The 17024-nt window shown below is 37.8% G+C and overlaps 1 protein-coding gene across 7 annotated transcripts in view; it reads left to right on the top strand.

The window, feature by feature from the left end:
* Positions 1-17024, top strand: part of SMAD2 (SMAD family member 2) — an 83152-nt gene that overhangs the window by 1316 nt on the left and 64812 nt on the right. The window lies entirely within an intron of this gene.

Consider the following 17024-nt stretch of genomic DNA (forward strand, 5'->3'; position numbering starts at 1 on the left):
TTTAATTGTTTTGCTCTCTTGGGGGATACAGTCCTTGGGGTTGGGTACTTTGGCCTTTTTACTTATTTAACCTTTCTGTGGTTACGGTTTCCTTTTGATCCGAAACAAAAGAAAAACAATACCCAGGTTGGTTTTGTTGTTCCTTTCTCTTGACCCCTTAAAAGCTAAATACTACCGGTTTGTCGTCAATTAAACTTTTATTTAAAAAAGCATCTCCAGGTAAAACGCGTTTGGACGCAGCATTTTCCATCAAAATCGTGTCTTGTTTGTTATAGTTTGGAGTGTCCTAAATTTTGTTTTAGACTTCTAAAGTGACACACGAAGAGTAACTGTTAATGAATAAATAAATGGTCACGCAAACCTACTTGGAGTAATTCCATCTTTCAAAAGAGTGCTCCCAGAAATTTGAATTAATTTATAGAATTCTTAATAATTCTGTTAAGTTTCTTTTCATTTGCTCTCTTTTGATTTTATATGAATTGAACCGTACTGCACTTCTGTTGTAAGGATGTTTTTCCTTGAGCCGAATAAGATAATAAATTTGCTATTACTCTGAAAATACATTTGCTGCTATTCTAGTTTTGACTCCCTTTAAAAAGTTTTCCTTAGATAGAAGTGTAAGTTAGTTAAGTGAAGTTTGAGGAGTTTCAATGTAAATAAAGAGATAAGTGAAGCAAATGTAACACAGATGGGAGAAATAATATAAAATGGATTTCATAAATGTATCCTAGTTTGAGGATTTTTTTCATTTGCCTTAAAACAACATACAGGATATTGGTGGAATTTTTCTCAATCAGAAGGTCATTTAGCAAACATTTATATTAAATTCAGAAAGTAACACTGATTTTTTTTTTTAAGTTTCCTGATTTTTGCCATAAAATTAGTTGTGGTAGTAGATAAGGATATTTTGAGTCCAAGTGCCCACTTAGTACTCTTAATGTTAAAATTGAGTTTAAAGTAGTTCATTGGCAGATTTTTATTAATGTGATTGGAAACATCCATTTTTGGGCTTGTTCAGGAAGAAATGGCTCTTAGAGTCACTTTTGTACTTTGTAGCTATGCCTTCTGAAGTGATTTCACATTGTAGGTGTTCAGCAAAAGTTTGGTTTTTTTCATGGTTGTAACTTACCTGTGCCTAGTAAGTGATCACATCTCTACGTAGTCTGTAAGGCTCATGTAATAATAGTCTTGTAAGAAACCATGCAGGGTAATTTCCTGTTTTTTGTGGCTTGTCAGGCCTGGTATGTGTTTTAACTAAGTAGGAATTTGGGGATGGTTTTGTGTATTTCAGCAGTCATTCTCTTTAATAGGAACAAAGGTGGTTTCTACTTCAGGATAGCAAAAGGTCCCCTTTTCATTTTCGTATTGTAAATACTAGAATCCTATTGCTATAATCTTTTTACTTCACATTGAGGGGAGATGTGTGAGTGAAAAACAGTCGAGCTGCATCACCTGCTGATCAAAGACCCATTAAATTTTTACACTGAGCAAATATTTTCAGTTTTGGCTTTTGTAAATGTCTGAAAGCTCTCTTTATTCTTGTTTGGTTTTCATTCTGTTGGCTTTGTGCTCTAGGACTCCAAAGGCCTTGTTTTGTAGCAGCTTTTTATACAGGTGTTTTTGTTAATGCATATAAAAGCTGTATTCAGTGCAGTCTAGCAGATGGGGGCTTATTCACGTTCTTGGGACAAGAGTCATTTTTAGAGGATGAAGAGGGGCATGTCTTTAAGATACCTTGTCTTCTGATGGGAGGAGAGGAACCGTTTTTAAACTTTTAGTTTTTATAAGATGAAAGCTGTTTTCTACCAAGTATTGCAAGGGTATGTCAGAAATGAGAAATCCAAAGATTTCAAAAGCAGTCAGGAGATTTATTCAACAAAATAATTTGTATTTATTGAACAGGTAGTATTCATTTATTCAACAAAATAGCCTTTGCTGTGTCAGGCCCTGGACTCAGTAATAAAGGATCTAACAAGGAACAAGTATACTCCTGTTCCTTAATGGAATTAGAAAAGTGGAAACAACTCCTATCTTCTGCCTCTCCTGCAGTCTTTAGAGTAAGAAAATCATGTTATTGTACAAATTGAGGGAGCTTGTGATGCATTACTGAGCCAGTTCCTAAAGTATGCTTGCATTGCTTTCTGTCGAATGTAGAGGACATCACCAGGGAAGATGTCAAGTGTTAACTCATAGTGTCACTGGTAACAGTCTGTATTTGGGGGGGGGAGACTTGTCACCATTTTTGCACAATCTGTACAAACTGAGGGATATGGCCAGTGTTTCAGAAACATACTTGTTGCTGAACAGATGAACACGTGTAGAGCTAAGCTTAATTAGGCCTTAGTTTGATTATCTGTTGCCCTTTAGTTCTAGAAACTGGCTGAAGAAAGAAAGCAGATCTGCATCCGACAGGTTCCAGTGAAAGAATTGGAAATAAAGTGCAAAGACACTGAGCTGCATCGAGAATAAGGATTGGGCTAGTCTCATGTAGTGGAACGGCCATGGGTTGTGGAGTCAGGCCTAGGCTAATGGTTGGTTTCTCAGTTACTATGTTGGGCAAATTGCTTAACTCATGAGCCTTGGTTTTCTGACTGAAAACAGAGGTAATGACACCTGCCTCTTCCCGTTATTACAAGGATTAAATGATTGTGATTGAATTAGAACTTGCCTCAGACATAGGGTCCTCGCAGATGATCTCTTGCTCTCTTCTCCTTGTGGCTTTTAGTTGTCTTCTTTCTAATCCAGATGATTTGCCTGCACTCTTATTCTTGACCAATTATAAAATGCTTTTGAGAACCAGACACTAAGCAAAAAAGGCCCGAGATAGCCGTAAACTGTCCTAAGTCCACACCGAAAGTTCTAGTCACAGGAGAGCCATTGAGACCCTTCATCAGAACCTGTTGGCATATATTTCAGATGTTTCTAACAAAGTTACCTAGCTTCTAAGCCCACAGTAGATTAGAAAGAAGTAGATTGTGGGTAATGTGGGAGGTTTAGGGCAGTGTAGTGGGGGTTGGGATAGGAGGATGGGGAACTGTTAGCCTACTGTCCGTTGTAAGAAAAAACAGATAACAGCCTGGTGAGGATAATAGAGTTAATCTACAAGACACAAAACAAATATTCAGAGCCTAACTAGCATGTCTGGGACCATTCAGTGCAGGACCAGACCTGAAAGCGTAGTAATGAATGTTCATCAATTAGCTTAAACCATGTTTGGGAAGATCTTTTAAGAATGCAGTAATCTACATAATATACTTTAGATTGTTATTCAGGATGATTAACAAATGTTCCTAAAGGGGTAGAACGTTGTGCTGTATCAAATGACTTCTTTCTTTCTTTTTTTTTTTTTAAGATTTTATTTATTTATTTGACACAGAGAGAGAGACCTGAGCGAGGGAACACAAGCAGGGGGAGTGGGAGAGGGAGAGAAGCAGGCTTCCCGCTGAGCAGGGAGCCCGATGTGGAGCTCCATCCCAGGACCCTGGGATCATGACCTGAGCGAAGGCAGACACTTAATGACTGAGCCACCCAGGCGCCCCTCAAATGACTTACTTCATGAAAGATCCACAGTACCTACTATGACCAACATGGTGTTCATTTGTTTTGCCATTTAGAGCAGCAGCATGATTCCAGTCTGAGAAGCCTTTCATTTTAGGCCAGTAGTAAAGAAAGGTGATCTAAGTGGTGTAGCACCCCATGCCACCCCTTTTCTTTAGAGTAAGTTATTCTTTGTCAGTCTGTAGGGGTGTCATGTAAAATGTTTGACTCTAGCTTTGAGACCGTGTGCTAGAGATTTCGAGAACTGAACAAAAGTGTGGACAGTTGGCTAGTCTGTCTGTTGAGGGCTTGTTGCCGCTTATGTGTGTGTGAGTTTGACCCAGTATTAGCCTTAATAATTTTTTTTGGATAATTCTCCCTCCTACCTCTGAGTTACTTTCTAAATCATATACTCTATTAAATGCTAATTGTTGACCTTGTAATACATAGCCTTAGCTATTTTTTGAAGGTTTTTTTTTTTTTTCCCAGTAGTACAAAAGTAATTCAGTCTTACTCATTTAAAAATGCAGTTTGGGGCTTATTGCTTGTCTCTGATCAATTTTGATCATTACTCCAGATTGTTATAATTGTAATATATTCAATTAGGACGTATTTCAGTGCTGATTCTAGATAGATCAAGGATAGCTCTTAGCTTCAATTTCAGTAATTTCATGTGGGGAGAATAGAATTTTGCCAAGCTAGTTGAATTTAGACACTGCCTCTGATTTGGCCACCCAGAAACATCAGGGTAATTCTGTGATTTACATACTTGCCTTACATTCTAGAGTGGACGGGTTCCTCTTAATGCATCTGAGCCATAGCAGTGGAACTAGTGCCTGGTAATTTAGATCTGTCTTTAGTTTGTGCTTGTAAGAAAACAGAAATCCTAAAGTCAGTGATTTTAATACCATTAAAATTTGTGAGTTTACTATGAAATGGTCACTGATTTTCCTGGGTAGTTCTGTACTTTTTCAAAACCTGAAATTACTTTGGCCTCAAGACGAAAACAGTGGAAAGTGAGTATAGACCCTAGTTGCTCTCTGTTCAGTCCACGGGTCCAGTTTGCATCTGAAAACCTGCATTTCCTTAAATCTGGCGTCCTACTCCTAACTTGGTAGGGGGAGGGCATAGTTTCAGGCTTAATGTATTCAGTTAGTAAGGAAGAATAATCATGGGGGAGCCACTGGAAGTCCATCAAGTTCATTACCTTGAGTCTTTCAATTCAAAAAAGACTGGATCTCAGGAAGTAACATGGGAAATCTGTGATCCTGTAATTTGCCTGTGTTTAAGGTAAAGTACATTTTCATATGTTGCTTCAGCTCTTCCAACAATTCTGTAAGATAATGGTTAAGCTTTTGTAAATATGAAGGAAATGTTCTATCTTAATCCCATCCTTCATTACAAAATGTGGGGCAGTGAATCTGATTTGCAAAGTTCACAGAATAAACTCCTGATAAATGCTACCATGGGAGCTGGACCCATGAGCTTTCTCCCTTGATTTGAATGAACTATGGAAACTTTTTTGTTGACTAGAGCTGTTCTATCTGTGGCAGTGAATGCAAATTTTCCATGTTTAGACCAATCTTTTACTTCCTAGACAGGTGGTTAGGTGTAGTTCATGTAAACTGGCCAATTAAACTTTTATTTATAAAATGTTTTAAGTATCAGGAGGGTCCGGCTTTGGCCTGAGGTTTGTACGTTGGTCATTTCTGCTCTAAACCCGCAGTTTTCAGACAAAGCGCACAAACACCTATGCACACAACAACAACCAGAAGGCTTTTGAAAAAAAAGAAAAAGGCAAAAAATAAAACATTCTGCAGAATCTCAAAATGTAAGGGGAATGGGCAGTTGCTGAAGCCCTGCCTACTTAGTTTTCCTCTTCCCCAGGAAGCCTTTGGAGCTCCCCTGAAGAAGAGTAATCGTGGAGAAAAACCTTGGCTGTAGACCCAAACTAACAGGGTGGACACTAGCCACATGTGGCTATTTAGCACTTGAACTGTGACTAAAGTAACTGAGGAAATAAATGTTAAATTTAATTTAATAGAAAGTTCTGTGGAACAACCCTACACTAGACTTGGCTTTGATTACACTTTCACAGCCTGAGGACTGTACCCATTTGAAGTGGCTGCTTCAGCAGAAGGTCAAGACAGACACACTCTGGGAGTTTGAAGGGCAGTTGGAGTACTGAATATTCGTGCTGAGTTGAGTCTGGGCCTGGGCCTGTGTGGTCTCCTAATAATTGGATGCCCCCTTTTTCTTTAAATCTGGAAATGATAAAACCAGCATGTAATTTTATGTTTACAAGCTGATTATAGACCTGTAGATTCCATACAACTCATTCAAGGTGAAAGGAATAGAACTCCCAAGATCAGGTAGTCAGTCTCTTTACACAGCAATCCCTATGTAATGTGGACTTGCACTGAACTAATGACCTACTTTCAGGGTTAAATTCAAGCTCTCACATTAGGTTTTGAGAGTCCATAAAACTGAATACATGAATGTTTTCTATTTGCTTTAGTGTAAAAGGTGCCCATCGTTCTCCATCCCGTGGGGCCACCTTAGGTTTCCAACGGCAATGTCTTTCCTTACCTCCTTACAACTTTGGAAAAAAGCATAGTAACAGTGAGAATTGAGAAATCTGTTTTTCAGTTAGTTTTTATGTATCTGTTTTTTTTTAATGCTTTCTGTGATCCTCATTTCTTTGACTAAAACCATTGTAAAAATCCACGCCATTAGTAATTTGCTTTTTTCTCTACCTGTGTGGTATACGTATGAACGTGGATTGCCAAAAATCTAATAGTGATCTTATACTATTTCTAGAAGGACCTTAGGTGTTCTTTGAGATAGTACCATCACATTTCAAGTGTTTTATGTTGAAATATCTAACTTGATTTTCATCTGAAATAAAAATTCATATAGGTATTTGGGGAATATTTTGTCTTTGCAGTTTGAAGATATTTGAAACCTACATTTGCTTTCTATATTTAATCACTTCCTTTGTTCTAGACTTGAACCTTGTGAAATGTTTTTTTTTTGCCACTCTTTCATATTCCGTTTCTTACCTCCCTTTGAGAAGTCACCAGTGAATTCTGAACAGCCAAGTTTAGCAGTCTTTTTCAGTTATACTATTGTTTTCAGTGTTTGCCACTATTGACTATACTTTTCTCTACCTAGGTTTCTTAAAAATCTCACAGGCCTGCTGAAACAGACCCAGATTAGGCCCATTCCACCGGCTACAAATATTGAATAAAATGATGGGCTTTATTTCTTTTATGTATATAATTGGTCTAGAGAGGGAGAGGAAAGAAGAGGGAGAGAAATGTTCCCAGGTACCAGAAATTTGGAAATCAGTCTGTGTTAAGGAAAAACTGGTTTTGGGGGAATTTACTAGATAAGAATCCAGTAGCTAAGGATGGAGTTGTAATGCTTGGACTCGGGGAACTATATGCTAAGTGTGTGTGTGTGTGTGTGTGTGTGTAGAAACTATTCTAATAAAAAACATCTGTGGCCTCTGGGAAAAACAAGACTCAAACCTCTCTGAAGGAACTAGTAGTAACCACTAGTCTTTATAGATGGACTTAAATATGAAGGTCAAGCATGGTAAATAAAAAGTAGATACCAGCTAGATGTAAAATGGTGGGCTTTTAAAATAGGTAATACATTATTGTCATTCAAAATTCAAAAGGTACAAAAGGATTTATGGTGAAAAGTCTGTGTCACCCTGTCCCTTGCCCCACCCAGTTGCCTTTCCAAAGGCTAGTAGCATTTTCTGGGTTTTTGTGTAATGCTCCAGAAGCTCTGTGCTTATATGAGCAACTTTGTGTATATATTACCTTTTAGTACAAATGGTCATATATTTTACATAACAGTGCATCTTGTAGATTATTTCACATCAGGACATAAGTACCTTTTTACTTCAGTTTTACAGTATTCTTTGAATGGGTGCCTATAATATATTTGACCAGTTGTCCATTGATGGGGACATTTAGGTTATTTCTGGTCTTGTGGTATTAAAAACAGTGTCGCAACAAGTAAACTTTGTTTATTCATCATTCTGTACATGCATGAGGTAGATTTCTAGAAGTAGGTTAAAGGATATCTACATTTGTATATTTATTTTAGGGAATGTACTTTATTCCTTTTTTTTTTCTTTTAAGTAGGTAGTACATGCACATGGTGCAAAATTCAAAAGGAACAAAATAGTAAATAGTGAAAAGTAAGTCTCCCTTAGATCTACCTCCTGCTGGGGCACCTGGGTGGCTCAGTCCCTTAAGCGTCTTCCTTCTGTTCAGATCATGATCCCAGATCCCTGGGGATCTAGTCCCGCATCTGGCTCCCTGCTCCATGGGAAGTCTGCTTCTCCCTCTCCCTCTGCCCCCCCCCCATGCTCTGTCTCTCAAATAAATAAATAAATCTTTTTTTTTTTTTTAAAGATCTATCTCCTGCTACCCAGTTCCACTTTCCAGAAATGGAACCACCGTTAATGAGCTTCTTTCTTATGTATCCTTCTAGAGCTACTCTGTCCAACATGTGGCCACTAGCCGCATGTGGCCACTGAATACTTGAAATGTAGCTAGTCAGAACTGAGATGGCCTGCAAGTGTAAAATACACAGGAGATTTATAACAGTACAAAAAAATAGAATGTATTTTAATTTTTAATGCTGATTGCACATTGAAATAATATTTTGGACATAGTGGGATAAATTATTTAAATGATAAATTTAACATTTTTACTTTAGGTTTTTAATGTGGCTAGTAGAAAATTTACAATTGCATGTGTGGATGGCATCCTATTTCTGTTGGGCAGCACTGGCCTAAAAAAAATTCCATGTGGATACAAACATGTAGGAATATATGAGAATTTCTCTTCTCAGGCAGGTGTTTTTTGCATTGTAGTCTGTGGGAGCATAAATCTCTTGCTAAGATGATAGTTAAAAGAGACATATCAGGCAGTTCTTCACTGTCTCGTTTACTCTTATCCATTTACCATGATCATTGTGGGTCTCATCAATGAAAGTCATTGTGCACTTTGGAGAGAAGCCTGACACATTATTCTTAGCTCTATGTTTTTGAACCTACTCTAATTTGCACTGGTTTCCTCTACACCTAGGACATGGCTGTCATCCTGGGATTCCCCTTCATTGTCCTCTTACAGCGTTCTTCACTTTCTCCTTTGTTAGATCTCTTATTCTTTTGGCTCTCCTTTTGATGAAACATACCCTTCAAGACTTTCCTTGGGAGAGAATGTGTTGAGTAAATATGTGGAGATGTTACATGCCTGAAAATACCTTTATTCTGCCCTGGTTGGGTAATAGAATTCTAGGTTGGAAGTAATTTTTTTTCTCCAGAATTATGAAGGCATCGGTCTATTGACCTCACTTACAGTGTTAGTCTTGAGAAAACCCAAGTTCTTTTGATTCTTCTCTAAATAATCTCCCCTTTCTCCCAGGAGCCTTTAGGCTTTTCCTTTGTCTTCAGCATTCTGGAGTTTCACCCCCACCAGCCTGGATGCAGGTATGTTTTCTTCTTTTGTCCTGAGGTCTTGATCCTTGATTGGCCCTTTAGATCTGGAAACTCCCATCTTTCAGTTCAGAGGTTATTTCTAGATTTCTTTGACACCCCCCCCCCCCTCGCGCCCCGGCCAATCTCTGATGTCTTTTTGAAGTCCTGTTTGGATATTGGACCTCCTGAATTGGTCCTCCAGTTTTCTTCACTTTTTTTTTTTTTGCTATTTTCCATCCTACAGTTTTTTACCTTCTGGAAGATTTCCTCTACCTTACTTTCCAACCCTTCTATTGATGCCTCCGCCCCCTTCTGCTATCAAAAACTATCAATTCTATCTTAGAACTCTTATTCTTTGAGTGTTTCTTTTGTAAAGCAAGCTGTTCTTCAGGGTTGCTCTCTCGTTTCTATGGCCGTGTTGAAGATTTTTACAATGTTTTCTTTTCTCTGTATGGTCTCAGATTTCTTGAGTTATATTTTTATGTTTTTAGCCATTTTTCCCTTAGGTAATGAGAGTCATCCCTAATTACAAAGGTAGGGGTCCAAAAAAACTGCTTGGAAACTGAGCATGTGGGTGAGTCTTGTCTCCTTTCAGTTTCATTGTAGAGTGATCTGTGGGGGCTGTTTGTTGGTAAACTCTCAGTATTAGTGTCTGTATGTCTTCCCTCCTGGGTTTGGTCAGGTACCCCAGAGAAGAGTCTTGATCTGACTAAATGGGTAAAGGTCTGGCTGCTAGTATTTTGGGAGCCAGAACCCAGTGGAGGAAGGGGTTAGGAGTCCACATTTAACATACAGTGTACTCCCCCTGTTCCTTTACTCCCTCTGTTTTCCTAGTGGTCCCCAGGCCGTCTCCTAGTCCAATGAGACTGTTTTACTCTGCTGAGAATAAACATTCAGTCTTCCCTAGAGGGAGAGGAACAAGAACCCAGTGACAAAGTGGGGGAGCAGGCCTGAGGATGTCATTGCTTCTCAAATAACTCTCACCCAATCCTGCCTATTTCATCTCTTCTCTCAGCCCTCAGTGTTTGCTGTGACTGGTGTTGTCTTTTTTACTTAACCCTTTGAGGATTCTGCTGTGAAAATCAGGATGTTTCCCCACACCTTGCATAGAGTTAATAGTTCTCTGATCTGTTCAACAGTGACTACTCATCCATTCGTTTTCCGGTTACCAAAATTTTGCTTGTTTTCTTTTTAACTCTTCTCTCTATCCTCATGAGATTGTCTTTTTCCTTTTTCTAATTCTTTTATTATGGTTTTTAATAGGCTGCTGTTTTCACCTGCAACCTGCTGATTAAAGTTTTCCATTAAATTTTTAAGGATAACCCTCTGAAAGAATTAGAATAGAATGTATAACTTCAAATCGGAATGAGGGAGTGGAAATAAATTTGATCATTCCAACAGAAGGCAGAAGAGGAGGGAAAAAAAGCAAAGAAGATGCTTGGGAATTAGAAAACACAAAATAAGGTGATAAAAATTAGCGAGGTATTTTCATAAACCTAATACATAATTTCAGGTAAAGCTTGGTGAGTAAAAGAGAATGAAACATAAAAAAAAAACCCCAAACTCAATGCTTTTTATTAGTAGACATACCTAAAAGTATGATATAGTTTCAAAGTAAAGGAATAAAAAAAATATCCACTAGGCATAATCTATGTTTAATCCATCTTGGGCTGCCGTAATAGGATTCCGTAGACTTGGGACACTCAAAAACAACAGAAGTTTATTTCTCACAGTTGTGGAGGCTGGGAAGTCCAAGTTTAGGGTGCCCGCAGATTTGGTATCTGGTGAGGACCTGCTTCCTCGAACTTCACAGATACCTCCCTTTTTGCTGTTACCTCCTATGGTGGAAGGAGGCAGGGGAATTCCCTAGGGTCTCTTTTGTAAGGACACTAATCCCACTCATGAGGAGATGTTTGTTAGTAAAGAACTAAAAATTAATGAGCTAACTATACAATGTAATGAGTTAGAAAAAGAAAGGAAATTTTTTTTTGAGAAATGTTAATGAAAAAAAAGTTTTAATCGGATCAACTAAATGAAAGGTAACGTTTGCCAAGATTGATAGAGGAGGAAAAAAGGGTGCAAATGTATTAGAAATTAAAAAGGGATATGACTGCAGACAAATTGAGATTTAAAAACTGAGAACACTGTGAAGAGCTTTTTGCCTTTAAACTTGAAAACAGAATGCACAATTGCTTGCAAAGTAAATGACCAAAATTGGCTTAAGAATAAGAAACTTGACAAGATTATAATTTATTTTTTAAAAGATTTTATTTGTCCAAGAGAAAGAGCACAAGCAGGGGGAGTGGTAGGCAGAGGGAGAAGCAGGCTCCCCGCTGAGCAAGGAGCCCAGTGCAGGGACTCGATCCCAGGACCCTGGCATCAAGATCTGAGCAGAAGGCAGGTGTGTAACCGACTGAGCCACCCAGGGGTACAGACAAGATTATAATTTAAAGACTTAAATTAGACATCTGCTTACAGCAAAATAAGATTAAATGAAAACCCCAGATGGACAAGTTGTATAAAACATACGAAGAGGGGCACCTGGGTGGCTCAGTCGGTTAAGTGTCTGCCTTTGGCTCAGGTCATGATTCCAGGGTCTTGGGATCAAGCTCCACTTCGGGCTCCCTGCTCAGCAGGGAGTCTGTTTCTCCCTCTTCCTCTGCCCCTCTGCCTGCTTGTGTGTGCTCTCTCTTTCAAATAAATAAAATCTTAAAAAAAAAAAAAACCACGAAGAATCAGTAATTCCAGTTTTATACAAAATGTTATAGAAAATAACAAAAAATTATTTTGTTAGGCTACCGTAATCCTGATACTCTGGGTGGGACAAGTGTAGTATGCAAAGGGAGATGAACAGGCCACATCTCACTAATGAACGTGGTAATAGAAATTTTGGGTAAAATGTTAGTATTTGCTTAAAAAATACCATGACTAATAAGGGTGTGTCTCAGGAATGTAAAGATGATTAAACATTAGAAAACCCGTAAATGAAATCAACACATCAAAGGAGAAAAGCCGTATGATAATCTTCATGGTTGAAGGGGAAAAAAGCATATGATTAAATTCTGTACTCATTCTTAGAAAACTTAGGAGTATAAGAGAACTTGCTTAATTTGAGTAAAGAGTGTTGGTTAAAAAAAAAAAAAAAACACAGAAGTGTACGTAAGGCATGATTCCAATTATATGAGTTTCTAGAACAGGTAAAATTACTTTGATAGAAATCAGATCGGTAACTGCCTGGGGTGAGGAAGGTAGATTGACTGAAAAGGGACACAAGGAAACTTTCTGGGATGATGGTTATGTGGATGTATACATTTGTCAGAACTCATCAAACTATACATTTAACATCTGTGCATTTTACTGTATGTAAAGTATGCCTCAATAAAGTTGATTTTTAAACAGTATGTAAAAACCATGCATTTCTGTATACCAACAAGACACAAAATTTAAAAAAAGTTGCTATTTAAAATGACAACACAAACTACAAAATACCTAGGAAAAAATAAAGCAAACGTGTGAGACCTTAATGGAGAAAATTTTAACACCCTTATAATTGAAATTTTAAGCAGACATACTAGTGTTTATGAGTGGAAGACACTATCATTAATATGTCTGTGTTCCTCCACTTATTTATATATTTGGTGTCATTCCAATTAAAATCCCAGGAGGTGAAAGAGGATTCACTTCATCAGATACCAAGACATATTCTTTTGCTTTAGTAGTTATGATGTGATGGTATTTGCCTCGGATATAGATTAATGGAAGAAAAAAAAAAGCCTGGAAAAACAAGTAGCATTGTAATTACTAGGGAAGATTCAATATATGGTACTGGTATACTTGGTTATCTTTGTTGGGGAGGGGAAGATCCCTACCTCACAGCATACACAAAAAGTTACAAGGATGAAAAGCAAAACTTTAGACTTTATGACTTTTAAAAGATGACAACATATGGAAGGATCTTTAAGAAGATCCAATGTATACATAATACAGTATTTAAAATATTGATTAAAGATGAGCTCATTAAAGTGAAATCTTAAGTATAAAAAGCCATCAAAAGTAACTTGCTGGGTGAAGATAATGTGGCATGTGTGATTAACAAAAGATTATCATCCAGAATATGTAAACCTTGTGAATTAAGGAAAAGATGGTGAATATGAGCAGATGATTCAAAGGAACAGAATCCTGAAAAGTCAATAAACATGAAAATATTCTCAAACTTCTTAGGGAAGTGCAAAACATCAGCAACCCTCTGTGTCGCACCCATCCTTTTGGGAAAAGTTCGAGGTTCGAAATAATGTCAAATGTTGGGTAAAGTAGGAACTCCTGCTTCCCTGGTGGGAATGACAATTGCTCTTATCAGGTTGACCGAATTTGGTGAAGGAGATGTGGATGTCCTCCTGTGCCGCTCCTAAGGCGGTGGCTATCATGTTTTTTACAGACCCTGGTGGAAAATAATATTTTGCCTGTGACAAAAACTGAATTAAAAATCTTAAAATAAGTGTACTCTGTTTTCTACTGTATTCTGGCTTATTTTCTCTGTGAGTTTTATTTTTTGTCTTATTTTTTTCTTTTGCTTTTTGAAAGATATTTTTCAGAATTAACTAAATTGATGTCATGTTCACCAGTGGTTCACGACCCTGAATTTAGGGAAATAGCAGAGGATAACATGCAGTAAAATGTCTCTTTTAATTGAGAGAGTCCAAGAGTTAGGTTGCAGTGTACGATGTATTTCTCACTGCGGATCTTCTTTTTTGATTAAGAAGTTTGAAAGTTTCTGCCCTTAAACAGCTTTCACATACCTAGAAGAGGATATACGTCAGACTACTCATGGCAGCTTGGTAAGGTTGGAGAATTGGAAACAATCGGAATAGGAATCAAAAGGAGAACGGACAGTGGGCTGTAATAGTCACACAGTGCGGTGCAGTAGGAGCTGAAATGAATGAGCTAGATAGAGTTCAAGGTTATATATTGTATCAGCATGGATAGGAATAATAGTGAAAAAAAGCAACAGTGACATGAACAGTATTAAAGTTTCATAGAAATTTATAAAATGCAAAGATCTATTTTATGAATACAATATGTAGCAAAACCATTAAGTGACAGTGGGGGAAAATCAGGGTCCTGATTATCTCTGAGAAGCAAGGAGGAGGGGAATGGGAATGGAAAGGTATATATAAGGGACTTGAGCTATACCCATCTATCATGTCTTACTTCTTACAGCTGATCAAATACCACAGAATGTTAAGAATTAACAGAGCTAGGTGGGAGGCCCAAGGGTGTTTCCATATTTTTTTTTTTGTATGACTGAAATATTTAACTCTTTAAGATAAACACCATAAGTGAAACCCAAGCTATTATGGGAGAATAAGTTCAACAAGATGTGTGAGACCTTTCTAGAGAAAATTATACAACTTACTGATGGATATTAAGTCCAAAATAAATAGAAACATCTCATTTTCATAAATAGGGATACTTAGTATTATAAATATGTTGGTTCTTCACAAATTAATGTAAGTCCATTGCACTTGTAATCAAAATCCTATGGAGTTTTGGTGGAACTTAAACTTAAGATCACTAACATCAATTTGAAAAATAAGAGAGGGGCTCACTCTGCAGATAATCAGCTCACTAGAAAGCAGGAGTAAGTAAAATCCTGTGATACTGGTGTAGGTTTGAACAAGTACAATGAACAGGATAAAAGCCCACAATCAGACATTGGTTTATAGGGATTAGGTAGTGACAGGAGCTGCGTGAGTTACCAGAGAAAAGATAAACTATTTAGTACATGGCACTGACAAAGTGGGCTATCCTTCCAGGAGGTGTTTAGGTCACTGTCTCAGCCCTTAACCAAAAACAAATTCCTCGTATATTAGAAACCTAAATTTGAAAAGCAGAACTAAAATGTCCACAAGAATATCTAGGGAGGAGTACCTTTGTAACATCTGGATCCTTCATGTCTCAGATTCCTCATCTGTGAATAAGGGTATCTACCCCGCTGGGTGCCTGTGAGAGTTGAGTTTAATGCTTACCTGGACTCTGAGACTAACCTGTTGTGTCATAAAATAAGCACTCAGTGTTTTCTACTGTGTTTGGGGGCAGGAAGGGGTTTCTCTAGAAAGAAGCAAAGTGAATCAAAAGATTCTAAAGTATAAATTTGTGTACTGTAAAGGTATAAGAAAATGAGAAAACGTAAGGCTTTGGAGATTTTTTTTTTAACACATGTGCAGTGATAGGGTTTATATCAATAAGAACAAGAAGCAAAGTACAACAGGGTTGACTACAAAGAACATGAGCTGTAGTTTAAGGAAATGATGTAGAGAATCCTATTTGTAAAACTATGTTATACAATGATTAATAACTTGCAGGCTTTATTTGTGAGCTCAGGATAATCAGACCTCTTACTTAAGTGAAACTTTCCAGTGAGTAATCTTTGAATCCCAATTTTACTGATCACTTGATAAGCTTTCTTACTGAGCTGTACAGATAAAGTCTTCTATTCTAATGAATCCTGCCTTGTATGTCTCACTGCTGAAATTAGGAACAGAATTAGTATCTGAACTTGTTTTTCAGTTCTCGCAAATGTTGAAAAAAAAATTCTAACTTCAGTACAGCACTTGCTGCCACACTGTGGAAGGAAATCTGTATATTCTGCAAATGACTCATTCATATTTCAGTAACTTGATCATAAATCTAGTTTTCTTATTCCATTTTGTCTTCGGCTTGGAGCATATTGACATAGATTCCTTGTAAAAACCTAAATTCAGTCTATTATTTCAAGACTGTTGGTTAAATATATCTTAGCTACTTAAAACGCTCAACTGGTTGAAATGTATTATCAGCATTACTGAAAAATATTTTACTGAATAATTTAAAAATTCTCCAGAGATAATTAGCCAGGTGTCAGCCAGCCATGGTTACAGAGACATGACAAGTTGAGGCTGGTAACTTTCAGTGATTACATCGTTCCAAAGTGGTCATAAGTGCTGTTCTAAGACATGGGACACTGAGATCATGTGGTTGTACTAGGCCATGAGGTCACTCAGATGACCCAGAGTAGACTTAAACTTTTCATGTGTTTATTTCCATGAAGAAAAAAATTTAAAAGGTTTCATAGAAAACTTTTAGGTCCGCAAGAATACATCTGAACTCCTAAGAAACATTTCTCCTAACAAAAGTGTCACAGAGAACCTGTTGCTCAGATTCTTCCTACTGCTGAGAATCCCTTTCAGTGTTGCTGATTATATGGAAGTTTAAGTTTTATTCATTTTCTTAGGTTGAATTCTCATACATGAATTAATTGAACCAAAGGTGTAGACACTTTCAGATAAATTCTTGTTATATTTTGCTTGTTCTGTCAGTTTTTCACAAGGAACAGGGATCCCTCATGGAACGTACAGAGTTTTGTTCTAAGGCTAAAATTGGTGTAGGGCCAGAACTGGACCTGGAGGGTCCTTAGAAACCACGCCTGGAGACTGGCTGCCTCTTGTTTTTCAGCAGGACTAGGTGTCTCTGCCTTGCTTGGGCACACTTTTACGTGTGTGCTGACTACCCTCTCCCGGGCCTCTGTGGTCTTTTGGTCATGTGATGATCACGGTGACTTAAATAAAGGCCTGCATAATGCTCACCCTGTAACAGCCTTCAGATTTGCTTCTCTTTCTCTGTTCCAGATGGTGATTTGTCTACCATCACATGCTCTTCAGTTATGTTCCTTAGTGGTAGTTGTCTGTGAATCCTCCTTTTCCCTAAGATGTCTACATCCACTTGGTCAGTAACCGGTGAATCGTCTCACGGCTAACTGAAGGAATACTACTCTAACTTTTGTCTTCAGCTCCGTAATCCGAGCCGGCTTTCCTCTCCCCAGTGGCCTACTGCATTGCTTCCTCGTACCCCATATTGTAGCAATACCTAGATTTTTTTGTAACTCCTAAAATGCTGCCTATCTCCAGAAAACATGCTGGCTGAACTTTCTGCCTGATGTTTTCTCCTC

Source organism: Callorhinus ursinus, unplaced genomic scaffold (genome assembly GCF_003265705.2).
Source record: "Callorhinus ursinus isolate GAN/ISIS: 27379988/994484 unplaced genomic scaffold, GSC_fseal_2.0 scaffold11, whole genome shotgun sequence".
NCBI classification, from domain to species: Eukaryota; Metazoa; Chordata; class Mammalia; order Carnivora; family Otariidae; genus Callorhinus; species Callorhinus ursinus.